The sequence below is a fragment of the Urocitellus parryii genome, unplaced genomic scaffold (assembly GCF_045843805.1).
Source record: "Urocitellus parryii isolate mUroPar1 unplaced genomic scaffold, mUroPar1.hap1 Scaffold_43, whole genome shotgun sequence".
In the NCBI taxonomy this organism is placed as follows: Eukaryota; Metazoa; Chordata; class Mammalia; order Rodentia; family Sciuridae; genus Urocitellus; species Urocitellus parryii.
In genome coordinates this window covers 198,532-222,120 of record NW_027553833.1, presented here as the reverse complement: position 1 = coordinate 222,120, position 23,589 = coordinate 198,532, and the positions used below count along the sequence as shown (strand labels likewise).

Here is a 23,589-nt window from a genome sequence, read left to right as displayed (position 1 = left end):
CATTGCCCATGGAACCCAAAATTAATTGAAAGAGTAAACCCCAAAATGGATATCTGAAAAATAAACTGGTCAAAATTAGTAAGGCAATCAGACTTAAATAATCATATATTTTACCAATAGCACTAGCTTAAAAGTATGGGTCTACAATAACTAGAAAAATACAAGTTAATGGCTAGAGTCATAAAAGTTTCTATTATGATAGGCAGTCTCTTATGATGCTTTAATATTATATGATAGTTGTGAAATGATTACAAACTAATAATGAACATAATCTATTTGCAGATTACAATATTCTCCCCTGTATTATCTACAAAGTTTAGATACACCTCAAAATGCCCTGGAAAAGAAATTTCTTAAGTCTCATCAAAATGAACTGCCAGGTTTTTTTCCTACATTTGACATGACACAGTGCCAAGATTTCTAGTCCTGAATACACACTTTCTATAGGGAAGGGACATTTATCTTGGCAATTAATAGATCATTTATCTCATTTCATACAGCCAATTTTAGTCGTAAGAAAAGAAATGTTTATGTATTTATTCTGCTGACTTTAATCTATAATCTAATCAGGGATCAACAAACTTTTCCTGAAAAGAGACTGATAATAAATATATTAGACTTTGTAGGCAAGTCTTCATTGCCACTCAAGTGCCAATGTAGCACAAAAACAGCCTAGACTGTGGGTAAATAATATAAGCTTCTGTATTCTAATAAAACTTTGTTTACAAACGCAAGTGTTATTGTTGGACACCGTGAAAGAAAGAAAGAAAGGAGGGAGGGAGGAAGGGAGGGAGAGAGAAGGTGTGGGGAAAGAATGAAAGAAAGAAAGAAAGAGAAAAAAGGAATAAAGAGAACAATTTAAAAAAAAACAGTGTCAGGCTGACAGGTATGATTTGCTCATCACTGTTCCAGAGTATTAATGTTTATGCTCACAATAGATGTTTGGCTAGGCTGTATACATACATACATACATATATACATGAAAGCAATTTTGTTCTTTTGTTTGCTTTTATTTTTTCCATTTTTTTGTTGATACATTATAGTCGTAAATCATGGCAGTATTTGTCGTAACATATTTCCACATGCACAATATAACACTATAGTTTGGCCAATATCATTCCCCAGTATTTTCCATTCACTCCTCCCTCTCCTGGTCCCTTTCCTACACTCTACTGATCTCCTTTTGATTTTCACTTTTCTTTCCCTTTTTCCTCTCTTGCTTCCACATCCGAGAGAAAACATATGCTCCCTTGATTTTATGAGTTTAGCTTATTTTGTGTAACAGAATGTTCTAAAGTTTCATCCGTTTTCCAGCAAATGACATAATTCACATTTATGGCTGAATAAAGCTCCATTGTGTGTATATGCCACATTTTCTTTATTTATTCATCCTTGATAAGCACCTAGTTTGGTTCCAAAGTTTGGCAACTGTGAATTGTGCTGCTATAAACATGGGTATGCATATACTACTCTAGTATTATGACTTTAATTCTTTAGGATAAACATTGAGTAGTTGTATACCTGGGTTATATGGTGGTTTCCTGCCTAGTCATTTGAGGAACCTCCATACTGATTTCAATAGTGGTTATATTCATTTACAATCCTATCAACAGAGAAAAAAGTGTCCCTTCTCCACATTCTCTCTAGCATTTATTATTGTTCATATTCTTTTTTTAAGTAGTTGGACACAATACCTTTATTTTTATTTATTTATTTTTAATGTGGTGCTGAGGATCGAACCCAGGGCCTTGCACGTGCTAGACAAGCAATCTGCTGTTGAGCCACAACCCCAGCCCCATATCATTCATATTTTTGATGGCTGCTATTCTGACTAGAGTGAGATGAAAGCTCACTGTAGTTTTGATTTGCATTTCCCTAATTGCTATTGATGTTGAACATTTTCATAGATTTGTTGTCCATTTTTATTTCTTCTTTTGAGAAGTATCTGTTTAATTCATTTGCCCAATTAAGCTAGGATATTTGAGGTTTTGGTGTTAAGTTTTTTAAAGTTTCTTATATAGTCTGGATATTAATCCTGTGTCAAAAGAGTAGTTAGCAGGGCTGGGGATGTGGCTCAAGCGGTAGCACGCTCGCCTTGCATGCATGCAGTCCAGGTTCGATCCTCAGTACCACATTACAAACAAAGATGTTGTGTCCACCGAAAACTAAAAAATAAATATTAAAAAATTCTCTCTCGCTTTCTTTAAAAAAAGAAAAAAAGAGTAGTTAGCAAATATATTTTCTCCCATTCCATAGGTTCTTTCTTCATGTTACCAATTGTTTCCTTTGTGTGCAGAAGCTTTTTAATTTGATGCCATTCTGTTTATTAACTTTTGTCATTATTTTCTGAGCTTTAGGAGTTCTAATAAGAAAGTCATTGCCTGTACCTATATGCTGGAGTCTCAAACCTATATTTTCTTCCAAGGATTTGCATAGTTTCTGGTCTAATTCCTGGGCTTTTGATCTCTTTCAAGTTTGTACAGGGTCTAGTCTTATTTGTCTACATATGGGTAATCAATTTTTCTGGCACCATTTGTTTAAAGCCTGTCTTTTCTCCCAATGTGTTTTTGGCATCTTTGTCAAGAATCAGATGACTGTTAACTGTGTTGGATCTTTTTCCGTGTCTTCTCTTCTTTCCCATTGGTCTATGTATCTGGTTTTATGACAGAGCCATGCAGTGGTTATTTCAATAGCTTTGTAGTATAATTTGAAGTCAGGTATTGTGATGATGCCTCCAGCTTGCTTTATTGACTTAGAATTGTTTTGGCTATTCTGAATATTTCATTCTTCCAAATGGATTTCAGGACTGTTTTTTCTACTTCTGGAAAAATGATATTTATTATTATTATTATTATTATTATTATTATTTTAAATTTATATGACAACAGAATGCATTACAATTCATATTACATATATAGAGCACAATTTTTCATATCTCTCGTTGTATACAAAGTATATTCACACCAATTTGTGGGTATTTTGATGGGAATTGCATCAAATCTGTATGTTGCTCATAAAACCAATTTCAAACATATACAATCATATTAGTAGTGATTTTAGTGTCCAAAAAGAGATCTACTAAACAGTAATTACTGGGCTGGTTTGGTGACTTGTAGTCCTAACTACTCAGAAGGCCAAGCCAGGAGGATTGCTTGAGTCCAGGAGTTGGAGATCAGGTTAGGCGACATAGCAAGACCCCCATCTTAAAAATAATAATAATTACTGATGTGAAAACACATCTCAATCATTATGATAGTCACTAACTCTTCATTGTTTTCCTTGAAACTCTAATATACAATTAGTGAATGTCAATTTAGGACTAATTGGGCTGTTTTATAGAGGAGAAAGCTGATTATAATAGTAAATGAAATCAGCTATCATGAACTGATTTGTGTTTATTTAATTACAATTATCATGCTGATGACTCTAATATGTAAAGTCTCCACCTATAGTTCCCTAGGTGCTAATTTTAAAAACGTGAGTTTTCACTAAAAATAAGAAAAGAAACCCCTCCATATGCATTTCAATAATTCAAATTGTATCATAATTTGACTATTAACACAATGCAACTAGTTCAGATTTAAATTCAAGATTACACAGTGCAAAAGAGGGAATAGTCTTGGAAAGGAAAGTAGAAAAATGTAAGATCCCTCTTAGAGGTCAGAAAAAATAAATTCAAAAATGTGATTTTTTTAAAGGTAGTGTTAACTTGAAGTGGAAAACAAAAAGCAAAAAATCCTTTGAAGCAAATTCAGTTGTGTTTACAAGGGCCTTTGAGTTTCTTTGATGTTTTAGTGATTCTGGTTTTTAAAATGTTGATTTGTGGAGGATGGGCACAGGGGATTGAATCTAGGTGCTTAACCACTGATCCACATCACCAGCCCTTTTTTACATTTTTTTTATATTGAGATAGGAAATCCATAAATTACTTAAGGCCTTGCTAAATTGCTGATGGTGAGTTTGAACTCAAGATCCTCCTGCCTCAGCCTCCAGAGCCACTGGGATTACAGTGTGCATCATGAAGCCCAGCCTTAAATGTTGATTTTATAATCCTTTCTTTTTAGCTGATAAGAGAAATTACAAAATACAGAATACTTGCAAACTACAAAATATAGGATACTTACAACTAAAGGTGCTTTGTTAAATGATCAGAGTTTAACTAACATTTCAAGCAGTGACTCTCAAACTGGGAGAGTGATACTAGTCTTTTCAAGAGAAGTTTAGAAATGCCTGGGGGCATTTTGTTGTTGTTTCACCATGACTGAGGAAACTACTAACATTTTTTGGCCAGGCCCATAGATAGTATATAACCTTCAGCTAGTAGGAATAGTCCAAACCAAAGTACCAATAGAGTTCTATCAAGAAACCCTGGTGCAAAGAAGTAATCTACCAAGGAAAACACAGTTGCAGTTAAGTAAGAGAACAGAGCAGGTGCCGGGTGCAGTGCTGCATGCCTGTAATCCCAGTGGCTCTGGAGGCTGAGGCAGGAGGATCGTGAGTTCAAAGCCAGCCTCAGCAAAAGTAAGGCCCTAAACAATTCAGTGAGACCTTATCTCTAAATAAAATACAAAATAGGGCTGGAGATGTGATTCAGTGGTCTAGAGCCCTTGAGTTCAATCCCTGTTACCAAAGAAAAATAGACCACCCAAGTGATTTGTTTGTACCAGTAGGTCTACCTAAAACGAAAAGGGATTTTATGCAGTCAAATTGTTTTATTATCCATTTAAATATAATTCTTTATTTCTTTATGTTTGTCAAGATGTAAATATATTTAAGATAACAATGAAAAATAATAAAAGAATGACAAGTGTAGGAACCTAATGATGACTTACACTTTTTGATTACAGACTTGACATTCATCTGAAATGACAATGCAATCCCTAGCTACTGCAACAGAAATCCTAACCTCTGAGTGAAAAAAAAGAGGGATGTTGAGATACCTTCAATCATCTTTTCTCACTTCTGAGTAAGTACCAAGAGAGGTTGGCCAAAAATATTTTAAAACCTAAAACATGCTATTAAACTTGGCTTTTCTTTAAAATAAGTGCAAGTATATGATATGGCCTAGTGTTAATTTACAATCCCTACTTTCTTATGCTTTGACTGTCTTTAAATGTGCCCAGTTTGAACTGAGATGTGCCATAAGTCAGATATCAAAGACTTATTATGAAGAATGTAAAATAACAGTTATATTTTTATTATGATTACAAGTTAAAAGGATGTCATTTTGAATATATTGAATTATGTAAAATGTATTATTAAATGAAGCTCATCTGTCTTACTTTTTAAAATATGACTTCTAGAAAATTTAATTTACATGTAGAGTTAATATTATATTTCTATTGGTGGTTCTAAGGGATCAGTGAGAAATAAGAGAAAGATCATGTTCAGATTCTCTATTTCATCATTTGCGTTTGATGTCATTCACTGATCCTCCTTATGTATTCCAAACCATTTCAAATTTCATTTGGATTTGGGTAAGACTGAGCTTTCATGCTAATCACAGAGAACTTACTTTCCCATATATATTTGTTCAGTGTCCCCCACTGAGTATAGTCTTCATAATAGTGTTTATGGTCCTGTTTCTAATTTTATACTGCATGCATCAGTTAAAATGCTGAAGATTCAGGAGGGTTTGCTTTGCTTCAGTGTATGCTCTGGTAGACTATATGTTATCCCGAAGAACATATTTTCTCCTCCACTCTCCCTGTCTCCTCCAAGAGGTGCTTGTGATCTTCCAAGCACACTTTTGGAAGATGTTATCAGCCTTACTTTGTTTCAGTGAGAAGAGAACAGTTTCCAGAGTATGCACTATCTAAAAATGTCTTCTTAGTGATGAAAGCATTTATTGCCAAGACTTTTGTTGCTTTGTCAATTGTCTATATTGGCTGTAACCGCCAGGATTTTGCTGTTTAATTATTTAAACCACATAAATGGGCAATCTTTCATATATTATCTCATTTTCTTCTTAAAAAGTGAATTATAAAATTTTAACTTTGACCCCATATTTGTATAGATGAAATATCTGAGACTCAGAAAAGTTAATGATTTCCCTATAGTCACACAATTAGACTTCTGACTCTTACTACAATCTTTTTGGCTATATTCCTTACTTCTGCTGCTGTTCTAGTAAGGAAGTAATTTATATTTCTGAAAACTAAATGTATAAAGCCCAACAGTGCACTGTGGAAATTGAGATGTGCAGGCCACAAGTCCCCAACATCTGTTCTGCATTTATTTCAACACACCAAATATTTGACCTCCGTGAAAAGAATGCCAAGGTAAATTAGGCAGAACCAGAAACAGGAACTCATATATGCCATATATTAGTGGCAATTTCAGATGTTTGAGTTTCTTTCTTTGTACAGTTGAAAGTGGAATAATATTTCAGGGCTAGACAAACAGTAGATGCTGGCAGAAGACCTTGCCTTGTATATGACTCACTTCCATTAGTACAGTACACTTCAACATGACTTTTTAATTGTGGGGAGTGCCTCAGCCCTACTGGTCATGCCCAGCCTAAACCTCCATCTTCCCTGGATTTAAGGGCAAGATACTTGTTTAAATTCCACTTAAGTTATATGATCCCTTTACTTAAAGTCTAATATTTTCTGCATTTTTATTCTATTAAGTCTAAATCCTTATGCTTGATTTTCAAGGAATTTCATAATCTGACCTAAGCACACAAATATGTCATCCTTTATAGAATCCTTTCCTCTTAGCAAAATGAGGTGTCCTTACTGTCCTTTAAACATACTTCTTTCTGCTGAGTCTTTCTTATGCTGTTTAATTCACTTGCCTTTTATTCTCTTTTTAGAATCTGAATCCTATGTACTTATCCAGGTCTAGCTCAAATCCCAAGACTCATCTCTTACTTTTAACTCTTTAGTGTTTACAATTTGTACCAAAATACATTTTAGCATTTATTTTGTGGCAGGGTAGTGCCCTTTCCACCCCCCCACTACACTAACTTTTACCAAGGAGGAAACTGGTGTTACCAAGAAAGACCTGTTTATTTTTTTAGGAGTTCCCACTCTCGGGATTATAATGAGGATCTAGAGTCACCTCCACCCTTGGAGATAGATCCCAGATTGGGGTCCTTCGGCACAGGTGTAAAGGTTGATCCATTGCCTAAACCTCTTACACTGGCACAGAAGATGATGTACACACACACACACATACACACACGCGCCAAAACTCGAAGGAAGGAAGGGAGGGAGGGAGGGAGACCCTTTGAAATCCATTGAGAAATGATACTGTTCTGGTCAACCTGACAGAAAATGGGTATTTGTTGTCATTTTCTGACTTACCATATTGTGACCAAGCATAGTGCTTTTATTTTTATTATTTTTTTTTTACTAAGACCTTTACTAGGATTCACCTGGTTTATAACTTTCTACCTTTAAATATAACTGAATCTGCTGGAAGGTGGTGGCAGAGTCTGTAATCCCAGATATTCAGGAGGCTGAGGCTGGAGGATCACAAGTTTGAGGTAAATGTGGGGAACTGAGCCAGACTCTGTTTCAAAATAAAAACTAAACTGGTGGCACACACCTGTAATCCCATCAGCTCAGAATGGTGAAACAGGAGAATTGGGATTTCAAAGCCAACCTTAGCAACTTAACGAGGCCCTGAGTAACTCAGTGGGACCTATCTCTAAATAAAATACAAAAGAGGGCTGGGGATGTGGCTCAGTGGTTGAGTTCCCAAGAGTTCCATCTCTGATAGCAAAAAAAAAAATTAATAATAAATGAATAAATAAAATGGGCTAGGGAGTAGCTCAGCAGTAGAGCACCCCTGGATATTTGTACTAGGGAGTACAAAAAAAAAAAGAATTTTCAATGCATATTACTTTTTGTCTAGTTTATTTCATTCAGAATCTCCCTGTTTTTGCTATTATCAATAGTTCTTTATTCTTGCTAAGTATGTTTCCAAAATTTATTATCTATTTTCCTATTGATATACATTGGGGATTTTTTTTAAGTAAACCAGGTTATATTTATACAGTGGAAAATTATTAAGCAATGAAAATAAGAAGTACATTCACATTCAACAACTTGGATAAATCTTATAAAAATACATATGGAGCTAAAAAAAGCCACATACCAAAGATCACATGTGTATGATTACAGTGTATAAAGTAACAAAACAGGCAAAACTAACCCTTGTTATTAGAAGTTAAAATAGTGCCTAACTCTGGGGGAGCGGAGGGAATAATTAGGGGAGCAATAAGAAAGGGCTCATGAAGGTGCATTTGATGTCCAGTTTCTTGACCTGGGTTAGGGTTCAGTGGATATGTTTACTTTGTGATAATTCATTGTGCTATACGTGATTTTCTTTTGTCTGTTATATTTAATAAAAGAGAAGCTCTATTAACAGTAAAAAAAATCAGTCTCTACATTCATGTAAAAGTTAGTAATCAAATGCCTACTATATGGTTAATATGAGTATAAGGGTTCTGAGGCATGTAAGACAGACATGTTCCCACAGTCCAACATTGGGGATTTTTTGACTATTACAAATAAAACCACCATGAATAGTTGTGCACAAGTCTCAGTGTGGATGTATGCTTTTATTTCTCTGGAGTAAATATCTCGACAGATGTGATTTAACTTTTAAAGCAACTGCCAAACAGTTTTCTAACAGTTTGTGCCATTGTTTGTACTACATGTTATAGTCTGCAGTTCTAAGAGAGATACCATAGTCTTCATCTTTGTCAACATTTGTTATGATCAGTCTTAAATTTTGTCCATCCTACTGTATGTGTAATAACATTGCAGTTTTGATTTACATTTCAACTTACGTTGGATATCCTTTCATGTGCACATTCACCATATTTGTATCTACTTTGGTGAAGAAAAAAAAATCTTCTGCCCATCTTTTCAAATTGGGTGATTTTTCTTATTAATAAGTTGTAAGAATCATTTGTATATCCTAGATATCATTCCCTTGAGAGAGATATGTTTTGCCAATACTGTGTCCTAGTCTGTCAGCTTACCTTTCCATTTCCATAACAATGAATATAGAATAGACAAAGTTTGTTGTTGTTGTTTTTGGTACTGGGGATTGAACTCAGGGGCATACCACCACTGAGCCACATCCCCAGTCCTATTTAGTATTTTATTTAGAGACAGGGTCTCACTGAGTTGCTTAGTGCCTCACTTTTGCTGAGGCTGGCTTTGAACTTGCAATCCCCCTGTCTCAGCCTCTTGAGCAACTGGTATTACAGGTATGTACCACCACGCCCAGCATGAGACAAAGTTTTTAAGTCTGATTTATTTCTGAGAGGAGAGAGAAAAAAGAGAGCATGAGGCAGAGAGAGCTAGTTAATTTTAAAAGTCTCTGCCAAGCAGCTTTTTATATTTTCTTCCAGAAGTTGTATAGGTTTAGCTGTTACATTTAGGTCTGTAGTCTATTCCTACCAGTAGTGTGTGAGGGCTCCTATTGATCCACATCCTTGCCAACTTATTATTATCTTCTTGATTATAACCATCTTAATAGATGTGAAGTAGTATCTCACTGAGGTTGTTCATTTCCCTAATGGTGCTGGGTATCCTTTCATTTGCTTATTTGCTTTTGCATATTTTCTTTGGAAAAATGTCTATTCTAATTTCTTGCCATTTTTTTTCATATTGAACAATAAGAATTGCTTGTATATTCTAGGTAGTTATATTCTAACTACATGAATTGTAAATATTTTCTTCTATGATTGTGTTTTCACTTTCTTCGATGGTAGCCTTTAAAAGTTTTAAATTTGATGAAGTTCATTACTTTATTATTTTTTTCTTTTCGTGCTTGGGCCTTTGGTGTCTTAACTACAAAGTCATTGTCTACTCCAAGATTTACCTATGCTTTCTTACATTTAGTTTTGGTATATATATATATATATATATATATATATATATGTGTGTGTGTGTGTGTGTGTGTGTGTGGTCCATTTTGAGTTCTTACATTTATGTCTGTGGTCCATTTTCAGGTAATTTTTATATGGGGTAGGGTTTAACTTAATTCTTTTGCATTAAAGACTACATCATTTTGAAATATATTTTCATTTGGAATGCAATTCTAGGATGTCAGTGTTTTTTTCTTTCAGAACTTGAAAATGTTGATGTACTGTTTTCTGCATGGTTCTTGAATGAATTTTGACATTTTACTTTCACTCCTTTGTACATAATGGTGTCTGTTTTCTGTAGATGCTTTTCAATTTTTAGCACTGGTTTTAAGCATTTAGTGTATATTTGTGTCATCTTTATCATTTTTCTTATTCATTGAGCTTTTTGAATCTGAGTGTTCATCAGATATAGAACATTTTTATTTATTATTTATTCAAATGTGTTTTTCTCACCTCTTTTAGGAACTACCATAACATACATATATATATGTTGGACTGGTTGAAGCTGTGCATACTGATGCTCTGTTCAGTTCAGTCTCTTTCTCCATGTTTGATTTTGGAGTCTTTATCACTGCATATTCAGTTTGCTGATATTGACTTCTTCAATGTCGAATTTGCTGTTAATCTCATTCAGTGTAATTTTCACCTTAGCCATTGTTTTATCTGATTTTATCTAATTTTATCTGTTTTATCTAATTCAGACATTTTTATATCTTCTTTTTCTCCTTTACATGCTTATTCTTTTCCATAGCATCTTGAACATATGGTATACAACTGTATTAATGTCCTTGTATAATAACTCTATCACAGTGTAATTAATGATCATTTCTATTAATTTTCTTTTCAACATGGGTTATATTTTCCTACCTCTTTGCATGCCTCATACATTTTTATTGGATTCCAAACATTGTGAATTTACCTTGTTGAGTACTGGATATTTTGTATTCGTTTAAATATTCTTGAGCTGTGTATAGCTTTTTTTTCTAAACTATCTTGGAAGCATTTTTATCTTTTTAAGATTCTGCTAGACTGGAGTTACCTTCAATCTTGGGCTAATTTTTCCCTTTTACTGACTATGTTACTTGATGCCCTTTTATTATAGATTTTCCATTCTAGCTGGTGATTACAAAAATTGATCTCCATGCCAACAATCACCACCACCTTCCATTCTGTTCTTTTCTGAAGGTTCTTTCTCTGGCCTTACATGTGTGCCCATTGTTACATAGCCACAGACTTCAGGGGAACCGTCCATAGATGTCTAGAGAGCTAGTGCATGTACACACTCTCCCTCCCTCTGCAATTCCCTACTCTCCCCTTTATTCTGCTCTGGGACTTCTAGCTGCATCTGTCTCTTCAGACTTTAAAATCCATCTCTTCAACTCAGGAGATTTTCTATTTGAGTTTCCCTTCTCTGGATGTGGCCTGAAAAAATTCTTTCCAGGGAGTAAATTGGGATAATCCTAGCACTCATCTCTCATGCTTAACTTTATCTTAGAGGTCACTCTTACGCTGCTTATTATCTAATATCTGAGAACTGTTGTTTGTATTTTGTCCACTTTTTTCCAATGTTTTATATGTGAGGGTAAATCTGTTGCCCCTCTTGGAGAGATTTAGTCTTCCATAAATGTTTAACACTATTTTCTGACTCATCATTTACAATAGATGAGGTTCTTCCTGGTAACAGCAGCGTTAGGCCTACTGAATGCTCCTAGGCAAGTGCCTTCACAAGTTTCCAATGGTATATGTTATTATGCTGCCAATTATTTGTTTCAGATATGTTTTTCTTGTCTCATTTAGATTGTACTCTGACATTAGGAACCCTTCATATCTTAGAATTTTATGTCCCCTCCACCCAAACTGGTCACATTTACCTTTAACCATTACTCATCCCTTACCCCGTAAGATTTCCCTTTGAGGTATTAAAGAATAATGCACTTGAGATTATTTATCTCCATGCCAACAATCACCACCACATTCTATCCTGTTCCTTCTCTGAAGGTTTTTAATATAACCTTATATTAAACATCATGTTAAACATCAATGCCACAAATTTAAATGCCATGAGTAAAAGTGAATGCTGATTCATCCACTAATTGTATGTATCCTGATAGAAAGAACTACCACTACCTTATTGTGGCCAGTTGAGAAATTTTCTTCTCATTATCCACCAGACTAGTTAATATGTCTTTAAGGCAATAAGTTTAAAAAGTAATACTGATAAATCAAAGTATTGAAAACTCTACAAAATAAGAAGCTAGTTCTTCAGTAACTGGAAGCACTGACTATGCATATAAAAGTATATCTGATTATGAGTCAAGGTAAATATCAAGAAGATAATATGCAATTAGATCATTTTGCTATTCTGATTTTTCCACCAATGAATTATCATTAATTTCTATTCTACAATAAGAAAAATTCTACAACATACCATATTCTATAATAAGAAAAATAAGAAAAAATTAAAGCTAGTTTTAAAAGATCTACTTAAATATTCCAGTATCATGTAACCAAACAACTACTCTCCACACAAGTATGTTTTCATTCAACAACAGACACATTCAGGGGTACATTCCTGGAGCTGAGGATGCATGCTGCTGAGAGGTAGACCTTAAATGCCTTGTTCTCATAGCTTATTTCCTCTCAGTACTATTTATATATGGGGGCTTAATAGTTAATATAGGTGTTTAGGTTAATAGTGTAGTATATTTATAATATCATTGGAACCATGAGTTTACCCAACAAATCATTTGTTAACTCTCTCATACATTCTAGGCATTTCCCTAGTCACTGATGTAACAGTAGTGAACAAAACAACTAATTTCCTGCTCCTGTTGGAAATTGTGTTTGAGGTTGGCTCAGAGCAGTGAAGTAGATAAACAAATGTAAGGAAAGTGGTAAGAGAAGTCGAAAGTGGAAAGGCAAGTCTGAAGAGAAAGAAAGGCAGGGTAATGGGCTTGATAGTCATGGCAAGAGGCTCTATTTTGTGTAGGATGGCCAGGGAAGGCCTTTATCACATGAAATGCCACTGTTACAGAGACATGATAAAGTGAAGGGGTAGTTAGCTAGTCAGATGATTTGGGGAGTTAAGGTTGAGGCAAAGTTACAAGTGTAAATGCTCTGAAGCAGGGGTGGGCTTGGTGTATTTAAATGGAACTAACAGACAAGAGAAGAATGTTAGGAAATGGGGAGAAAAGGATGAGGGGAGTCACATTGAATAAGAGCAGTCCATAATAAGCCAGGGCAGTCCATAATAAAGTCATGGCTTTTTTTCCTGATACCAGAGATTGAACCCCCAGGGGCACTTAAACACTGAGCAACACCCACAGTCCTTTTTAAAATACTTTATTTAGAGATAACTCTCACTGAGTTACTTAGGGACTCACTGCATTTCTGAGGCTGGCTTTGAACTCAGGATCCTCCTGACAGCCTCCTGAGCTGCTGGGATTACAGATGAATACAACCAGGCCTGGCTAAAGTCATTGCCTTTTATTTGGAAATGGGAAGCTATAGGAAGATTTTGAGCAGAGAGACACAATCAAATTTATATTTAAGAATATCACTCTAGTTGCCATCAGTACAATAGATATTGGGGGAAATGAGGGCAGAAGCAAGGACAGAAGAAGGCTAAGGGAATCATTCAGGTGACTTATGATGTGGGTTTGGCCTGTATATTGGCTTAGCAGATGCAGAGGAGTGGTCAGATTGGGGGCATGTTTCAAATGCTTATTTGGAAAGAAGGAAGTCAGAAAAATAAATAAATAAAAATAAATAAATAAAATGTTGTATAATTTATATCAAATTCTAGAAAATGCAAAACAATCTATAATGACAGGAGATGTTTGGAGACAGCCCAGAAAAGGAGAGGGGAGGGATTACAAAGAACGATGAAAGACTCTTTTGATTTTGGTGATAGTCTCATGGGTATACTCATGTCAAAACTTATCAAATCGTACACCTTAAACGTGCAATTTATTGTAGGTCAACCATATCTCAATAAAATTATAAAAATAAAGACATAATATTGTCTAATGGACTGGAGTTGGAATGTGAGAGAAAAGAGATCAAAGATGGTTTGTAAGTTTTGGGCTTTGAGCACCTGGAAAATGGGAATTAAATTGTCATTCTTATTTCTGAGATAGGGAAGACTGAAAGGAGCAGATTTTGAGAGAAAAATGAGTTCAGTTTTTTCAACATGTTGTTAGAGATGCCTACTAGATACATTTTATAATAAATACATGGTAGAAAAGAAATGAAGAATGACTCAGTTTCTCTCTATGATCCACTGGTTCTCCAGAAAGCGCAGAAGTACACTGGACCAACCGGGACCTCTCATGGCCCCTGTAGACAAATGTTTGTGCACACCTTTTTTCCATCGTTTTCTTTATTTAACATTATGAGCATGGTGGACTACATTCTTTTCTCTAAGTTTTAAAGATTCAGTTAATTTGGGGAAACAACTGATGGGTTCATTGTTGGAGGTTGATGAATAACCTTAGCAGAGACTATAGTGACAAGCCCTTGGTCACAGACAAACGAGAATGGCTCCACCCAGGACGGGAGCATTGCAGACACTCTTCCTTGGGCTGGCTAGCTTGTGCCTTCCCCCTGTTAACTGTACATATCAATAATTCAGCTATATTATGATTTAAATCAGATTTTGCTCCTCTTGTCAGAAAGTACAACAATTGCTTGTTAGTTGATAGGTTGTGATGAAAAGGAGTCTACTCCTTTGGCTTGAAACTTAGCTTCATTACTCACTGGATGTGTGACTGCCTCAATTTACTCTAAAATAAGGATTTGAATAGGACCTACTACTACTGTAAGGTACTATTGTTATGAAGATTAAATGAATTGATATATATAAAACCTTCAGAATAACAACTGGACATAAAGCGTTCAAGAAACGTTAGCTAGTAGCTTTCTTCTCTGACAATCGGTTTTGTCAGTTGGTTCCCACTAAGTTGTGGACTTTTTCCGACCAGGACCAGATATCTTGTCTTTTGATTTTCATCCACTCCAACACCATTCTAGGGCCTTGTCCAGCGTCTGGCATGAATGGTAGCACAAAATGAGAGTTAAAAATATGCTTTTGAATTAAATAATTTCTTCCCTTATGGATAAAGATAAGAATCTCAAGATCTTAGCTGGAAGACTAATGTCCATCTCTCTGCCCCCACCTGTCCCCGCCTTAAAAAAAAGCAGGCCACTGTCTCCAGTTTACACCCTCACTCACAGTTCCATTCACCTTCCCCTTTCCTAATCAGAGGGATCTTGGGGTGGGGCTTCAAGGATCCTCAAGGAGTTTGAAGGGGAGGGAGCCTGGAACCCTAGACTAGCTGTGACAAGTCATGGGTGGGATTTGGTAGTTCAGAAAAGGAGGTACCAGACCAGGAATGGGGGATGGGAGTCATGGTGGAGTGGAGTGGGCTAGTTCAGGATGGACCAGAAAGGAGACATTGAGGAAAGCCAGAAAGGACCGGTTGGCGGAGTGGGGGGGGGATGGGTGGGTGATGACTTGTGAGGGCATAGAAGCAAAGGCAGGTGATTGGACGAGAAGGAGAGTTCTAGTTGCCAAGGCAGCGACTAGAGGAGAAGGTCTTCAGTTGAGGAGAAGGTCTTGACTAGAGAAGGACAGAGCTCTGGCTCTGTGAGTTCTCCAGTAGAGTCTGTGCATCTACCCCCAGATATCCCTGCTGACGTGTCACCCGGGAAAGGCTTAAGCCTTCCCGGGCGCCACCCCTCCCCGCCTTGCTACCCACCACCCCTCCCTGCCTCGCTACCCACCCGCCCCCTGAGCCCCCTCCAGCGCCGCCTGCCACTGCCTGCCTCAGCCTACTCCACCGCATCACGGGCTCACTGAGGTGACCACAACATGGCTGCGGTGCCTGGGCTGCTCTTCTGGCTGTTCGTGCTCTGTCCCACCTGGCGAGTGCCGGGCCACCCGGACCCAAGCACCGGCAGGCGCTGCTCGAAGCACAAACTCTGTGCAGACTACGAATGCACCAGTGAGTGAGCAGGCGGGTGGGCGGCCCGGGGTCTCTGCGGTGGCTCTTTGGGGCTGCATGGGGCTCCGATCCCCTGGTCCCCAGCCCTGTGGTCTGGGCTAGGGGTTCGAAGGACAACGGGTGGGGTGCAGGAGTGACAGAGCCTCGGGACCCTGTGTGTGTCCCCTCCGTCTCTGCCGGCGCCCTCCTACTTGTTGCCAGCGTTTTATTTTTCTCTACTGACAGAGGCGGGGTTGGGAAAAACTCAGAGCGCATTGAAAGTGCATTCTCAGAAAACACTATGGATGGTAGGAACAATTTTTGGCTCAGAAGAACCATCCTCATGCAGATAGTCAAACAGATAATGCTCAGGGTGAACAAACTTCATTTGAACTTTTTGAAGAAATACTACCAGATAAATTGAAAGTGCCAGAAAGTGAAAGCAACAAAACCAGCAACATTTCTCAGGTCTCAAACGAACAGGAGAAGACTGATGCTTATAAACTTTTGAAAAAAGAAATGACATTCGACTTGAAAACCAAATTTGGCTCTACTGCTGATGCACTTGTGTCTGATGGTGAGACGACCAGACTGGTGACTTCATTAGAAGATGATTTTGATGATGAGGAATTGAATGCTGATTATTATGCATTTGATAAGGAAGAAGAGGAGAATGAGGAAAGCTTTGGGGAGCCCCCGTTACTAACCTTTATAAATGAAGAAGACATGAAATTCACAGTGGAGTTTGGAGTGGAGAAATATTCAATAGGTGAAGAGCAGAATTCAAATGGAGAAGATAAGGCTGAGGTAACTCTGCCCCCGGGCATCAAGGATGATGATAAAAATATACTGACAACCTTGGAGGATACTTTATTTATTGGCACAGGTGGTGATGAGAAAACAGATATGATGGATTTGGAGAATTCTTATCCAGAAGAAGAAGAAGAAGATGAGGAAGATTTAGTCCCAGATAGAAAAAAGAAGAAACCACAAGCAGCAACAGATTATATTTATCCTGAAAGTGCAGAATATGGTCTTTTTGTGGAAACCTCTAAGACAGATAATGATGAAGAGCCAAAAGTGGACATCGAACTTCATATTAAAGGAAAAGAGACAGATGTTCAGGAGATGTTTAGGTTCCACCACAAAGTGATGTCAATGACCTCTATAGGTAAAATCTTCCCAAATGTCATTTAATGTGTCTCAGGTGCTGAGATGCTGAGGCAATGGGGCAGACTTCACCAGCAGTCAAATTCATAGACCAATAGTGAATGGAGGGCCTGGGGTTATAGCTCAGTGGTAGAGCACTTGTCTAACATGTGAGGCACTGGGTTTGATTCTCAGCACTGCATACAAATAAATAAAATAAAGGTCCATCAAAAACTAAAAAAAATGGCTGGGGATGTGGCTAAAGCTGTAGTGCGCTCGCCTGGCAAGCGTGCGGCCCGGGTCCGATCCTCAACACCACATACAACACATACAAACAAAGATGTTGTGTCCGCCGAAAACTAAAAAATAAATATGAAAAAAATTCTCTCTCTCTCTCTCTCTCTCTCTCTCTCTCTCTCTCTCTCTCCTCTCTCAAAAAAAAAAAACTAAAAAAAAAAAATTAGGCAAAAGCTTAAAAGAATAGTAGTGAATGGAATCTCAGGGTTGAGAAAGACCTTAGAAGCAACTGGTCCAACTTCTTAATAACTGCATGTTGGACTCCTGCTGTTTAATCAAACGTACCCCAGGCTCATGTAACTCATACTGAAATTCCACCCCTACAAGCTCTCAGTTCTAACTGGAATTCTACCTCATTCACAGAGCCTCAATGCAGGTCTGTACCCAATTCCCTTTAGTCTCTCTTGGTATTACTGTGTTCTTTTTAAATAGCTGTCATCTGTCCATTCAATACATAATTGTTGAGTATCTCTGCCAGGTGCCAGATGCTGTGTTAAGCCTTGGCTCATTCCACCTGCAAATCTGCAAACCAAGACTCCCTCTCTTTCAGCTTTCCTAAAATTTTAAACACAAAGTTTCACCAGCACTAAATCCATGTTTGTTGAATGTGACCCTGTCTACATATCTCTGGTTTTAAAATTTTTCCTTGAGTTAATATTGTTCTGGTAGCAGTTGTATGGCCATGGAAGTAGTGGAGAGTAGACTGGAGATTGTTCATTTTATAATTGAAGGGTCTGACAGCTCTAATTAGGATTTTGAAGTTTTCTTCTCTGTGTTAATTGTCTTTAGGAGAGCCACATATTCCAGGCACTGTGACTCATATATTTAGTGAAACACTCGATGAATATTGAAACTGAAGAGAGACAATTCTTATTCTATAACATAAAATAAAATAGCCATTTCCCCTTTCAATTTTAGAGCTACTTATAACAGAAGGTACTCCTGTTGATGCTGCTGATACAGAAAATCAACTAGCGATAAAGGTAGAAGAGCCAGCAGATGCCACCCTTTTGGACAGCATACTTTTCTTGTTACATTCATTCTTGCTTTATTTGTCTAAGATGGTAAGTTTGACATAGTTTCTTCATTTAGAATGTTGATTATTTATTAGTTTGTAAGTGGCTTCTGGTCATGAAGTGAAGAACTTAAAATGTCTTTATGAAAATGACTCCTGACCCTTTGAGTAGATAGCTCCAGAAACAAAAGCCATAGGGGTGTGGCTTAAATGGCTACTTGGTTTAGCACATGAGGAAGATTTGCTGTCTACCAAGGCTGGTCATTTGCATACCTGTAAAAACTTGGTTCTTCCCCTCAGAACCTTTCTTTCTGGCAGGGAGATAACAGCATTCACTTGAAACACAGTAAGATAATGGCAGAAAGAGAGGTATTTATTTGATGGTAGAACATTATTGTCCATAAATGCATTTATTATGGTTGGAAGGGTGATCAATAAGGTCATAAAGTAGTTGAGATGTGTTTGAAGCACTGGCAAAGGGCAAACAGGAGTCTGACATGTAGTTTGTTGTTGATTAGACAGGCTGGGGTGGAAGACGGAGGGGGAAGCTGGTAGTCAGAAGAAATGTGTTCAGAGAAATGGAAACATCAAGAAAAGGATATTTGGGGAGGGCAGGAGAATGTGAATAATTGGTGTTGTAAAGTGTGAAGTTGGAAGGGGATGGTCTGTTGGAGAGGCCAGCAAATCTTAAAGGAAGTCATGAGCCAAAGTAGCATTAGACCATTAATAGTGGGGATCCTTAGAAAGTTTTAAGAATGAAAGGAATTAGGTTAGATCTGTTTCTTAGAGTCACTTAAGGCTGATCTTTCTAAAGAAAATCATGATCCAAACAAGACATTTAATCTGTCTAGAAGCTTATCTAAGCATTTTAGGGCTTACCTCCCCCCCATTGGTATTTGTTGATATTGGACTTTTAGAATTTAATTATAGGAATGAGAAAGCTTTTAGAGGTTGGAGGATAAGATGGTCCTAGAGCCATTGTGACAGTAATCCTCCTAAACTGAAGTTGTTTCCTGTAGATTGTGTTATTTCAAGGCTTGAGTAAGAAAGATGATGATGTTGTTTTCCTTGTAAAATGTATAAATTTTGTAGCCAGGTAGATCTGGTTTCAAATCCCAAGGTTATCATTTAGAAGTTTGGGCAAATAACTAAACTTTTGAAAAAAGTTTTCCTCATCTGAAAAATGTAGATAATGCTTACTCCAATCATAAGAATTTAATGATTTGACAAGGTAAAGTGTCTGGTGAGGTGTCTGGCATTTTGAAGGGTTTTACCCCCACGTACCCCCTAATTCTCATGTAGGCAGTCAGAAGGTGGTATAAAGACAATGAATATACCTGGGGAGGAAAGACCACCAGGGTGGAAAAGATGTGGTGGGGAGAAACAAATCATTTTTCAGTTGGCTCCATGTTTGTTCATGATGGTGGCAGCCACCTGAGTAAGAGGTATATAGAAGCCAGGCAGTTAGAATAGTGATATTTCCAGTGATTAAAGCAGTCTTCCACAGTCATAATTTGATTATCAGAATGAATCAGCATCACTTGGAAAGTTAACAGCCTCACGATATGGGAAGGATTACTTTATTCATATTTTTAGGTATGCACAGAGCCCTCCTCTAGTTCTAGGTCGGGGGACACAAATGTGGTGCAGGTATGGTCAGTGATTGTACGGTGATAGGTAAGACATAGATGTGAGTGGTAAAGGAGAGGCACAATGTTAGGAGACTGATTTGAAAGGAGATTTCAAAAAGGCATTTTGATGGCCCAGTATGTACAGGACATTGTGCGAGGACTAAAAGAGTCTAACAGGTATAAGGCACGATTGTGATTTTTGAAAGCCTTAAGAAAAGGACTTAACAAATATATGCAAAAATTATGAACAAGTCAATGTAAAATCTTAAACAAGTAGTATGATATCTGATAGGACTGGAGAGTAATAGGCTCTGATGTGTTTGGGAGATGTGCACCAATCAGATTCATTGATCAATGGAATCTTAGTAGAATCTTAGTGTTAGAAGAAACCTTGGAAGTCAGCTAGTCTAGTTTCTCATTCATTGCTGTAATTTTCTTTACTGTGGCCCTGACGAGTAGTTATGAGGCCTGTACACCAGTATTTCCTAGCATGAGTCACTCTCTTACAAGGCTATATGTTCTTCTGTTGTCTAGTTCATCCTTGTATTGACTCCAAATTTTCCTTCACATGATTTTCTCTATAAAATTGAATTCTTTTCTACATAGAAATCCTTTAAATATTTGAAGTTATATCTTAATTTAAAAATTATTTTTAGTATTTTTATCATGGAAACTTTCAAATAAGAGCAGAGAGAATAGTAGGGGACTATAGGTAACCATAACATACTGTCCATTTCAGAATACTAGAAGAAAAGATTGTGAAAGTTTTACCATAGAGAAATGATGTTTGAGGAGGTAGATATATATTTAACCTGATTTAAACGTTACATAGTGTATACATGCATCAAAATGTCATGTTACCTACTTCAATAATTGTAGTGTTTGTTTCTATGTACTAGTTAAAGAATAAATTTAATTAGAAAAGCTTTAAAGAAAAGCATAGAGAATAGTATAATGAACCCACGGGCCATCACCCAACTTAACAGTAATTCCTTGATAGCCAATATCAGTGAGGTTTTTTTTTAATTTGTTCTAATTGGTTATACATGACAGCAGAATGCATTTCAATTCATTGAATATAAATGGAACAAAACTTTTCCTAGTTGTACACAACACATGTGTAGTCCTACATGTACCTCGGGTAATCAGGTTCATCTCATTCTACCATCTTTCCTATCCCTATGCCCCCTCACCTGTCCTACCTCCCCTCTGCCCAGTCAAAGTTCCTCCATTCTTTCCATGCCCCTTACCACACACCTCACCCCCATTATGGGTCAGCATCCACTTTCAGAGAGAACATACAGCTTTTGGTTTTTGGGATTGGCTTACTTCCCTTAACCTGATATTCCCATTCACCCACAGATGCCATAATTTTTTCTCTTTTAATGCTATAAGTAATATTCCATTTCATATATGTACCACAGTTTCTTTATCCATTCATCTGTTGAAGGGTTGGTTCCACAAAACTATGGAATGCTTCACAAATGTGGGTGTCATCCTTGCTCAGGGACCATGCTAATTTTTTCTGTATTGTTCCAATTTTAGAATATGTGCTGCCAAAGCAAGCACACTCTGAGTTTTAACAAATGTAGATACCCATATAAAAACTACCATAATCAAGATATAGAACAGTTTTTTCACTAGAAAAGGGGTTTCCTTGGGATCCTTCCCAGTGAGTTCCTTCACCACCTGTTTCAGGCAACCACTGATAAGTTTTTTTTTTTTAACTATAGATTCATTTTTCCTACAGTACTATTTTATATATATGCCACTATAAGTGGACTCATATCTAGGAGTGCAATTGCCTCCTACGTTTAATGTATGTTTTTATCTTGTGTGATACTGTCAAGCCATGCTAAAAATGACTACAATCATTTTATACTTCCACCAGCAATTTAGGAGACTTCCACTTGACTTCATCTTCACTAGCACTTGGGCCATTCTAGTGGGTATGTCTTTGTGAGTTTATTTCCTGATAATTAATGATACTGAGTGAACTTTTTTTTCTTTTGAGATAGGGTCTCACTAACTTGCTTAGGTCCTTGATAAGTTGCCAGCCTCAAACTTGGGATCCTCCTGCCTCAACCTTCTTTTTTTTTTTTGTTTTTGTTTTAAAGAGAGAGTGAGAGAGGAGAGAGAGAGAGAATTTTTAATATTTATTTTTTAGTTCTCGGCGGACACAACATCTTTGGTATGTGGTGCTGAGGATCGAACCCGGGCCGCACGCATGCCAGGCGAGCGCGCTACCGCTTGAGCCACATCCCCAGCCCCTGCCTCAACCTTCTGAGTTGCTGGGATTACAGACATGTGCCATGATGCCTGGATCAAATACTTCTTCATGAGCTTGTTGACCATACTGTTTTTGTATGTCAACTCTCTCTGGCTAGCTGGAATCCAGACTTCTCTCAGCTCAGTGCCAACTGTGGGATTGGTTAGCTTATAGTTGTTCTTGGCCCTCACAGGTACTGCTTAGAATGTAGCCCCAAACTGAAGACCACCTCCATGCAGATTTCTGGAACTCTTTTTCTTGTGGCTCCCATCTTTCTGGTAGTTTTCTCTACATATTTTTGGCTGCTTAATCTCCTGGAACTCTGGTCTCTCTCTGCACAGTGAGACTGTTATGCCCCATTTGGGTTCTCCTTCCCAAACTGAGGTCTAGAGGGTGCCTCCAGGTAGAATGCTCACCTATTTGTTCTCCTGCTCTTAGGGGTGACAGTTGCATGTCCCTTGTGGCTTTCTATCTGAAAAATAGCTCTTTAAAAATATATTTTGACTGGGCATGGTGGCACATGCCTTAATCCTAGCGGCTCGGGAGGCTGAGACAGGAGGATCACGAGTTCAAAGCCAAAAGTGAGGTGCTAAGTAACTCAGTGAGACCCTGTCTCTAAATAAAATACACAATGGGGTTGAGACTAGGGATGTGGCTCAGTGATCAAGTGCTCCTGAGTTCAATCCCTGGTACCAAATATATATATATGTAACTTTTTGCAATAATTGAAAAAATATGTTTGTGGGACTTCTAGGATATATTATAGTTTTGGTGAATAAATGACATCCCCTGGTACAACAATTTAACCTGTTTTCTCTATTGCTTTTTTTTTTTGGTGGTGCTGGGGATTGAACCTCGGGCTCCATGCATTCTAGGCAAGTGCTGAGCTAACAACCTCAGCCTCTGTCTGTTGCTTTATATTTCTTGCAAATTGGTAGTCAGGTTTAGGTTCAATTCAGAATAGTAAGGTATTCTTCTAGCATTATCAAATGATACACAAAGGGGCTTGAAATCTTTTTAACTTTTATTTGTCAATATGATTATCATGCATTTAAAAATATTTGGTGTGTTTAATCCAATTAGGAATAGTAATTGTTCTTACCTGATGCTCCATTCCCCCCCCCCTTTTGCCTTGTAGAAGCCTCTTTATCTTGGCTCCTGGGACCCTTTGCCACCACCTAGTGGTCATTGTTACCTATTTCCCTTGCTTTTGAAGTATGAGATGTTCCACGTTCATCTTAAACATTTCCTGTCCAGACCTTGAAGGAACTACTTCTCTAAAATAACTTTGGTTCCTTTCAATAAGAAGTCATATTTAGAGGCTACATTCCAAGTACTAGGATTGCTTATTG

General features: G+C 37.3%; 1 non-coding gene and 2 pseudogenes across 1 annotated transcript; 2 read left to right on the top strand and 1 right to left on the bottom strand.

Annotated features, from left to right (window-relative positions):
• Positions 1-23,589, top strand: part of LOC144252440 (transport and Golgi organization protein 1 homolog) — a 101,752-nt pseudogene that overhangs the window by 53,196 nt on the left and 24,967 nt on the right.
• Positions 15,765-17,073, top strand: LOC144252456 (transport and Golgi organization protein 1 homolog; annotated as a pseudogene).
• On the bottom strand, positions 21,431-21,537 carry LOC144252478 (U6 spliceosomal RNA). Its single transcript, XR_013343000.1, has one exon. It is a non-coding gene; the product is annotated as a U6 spliceosomal RNA (small nuclear RNA).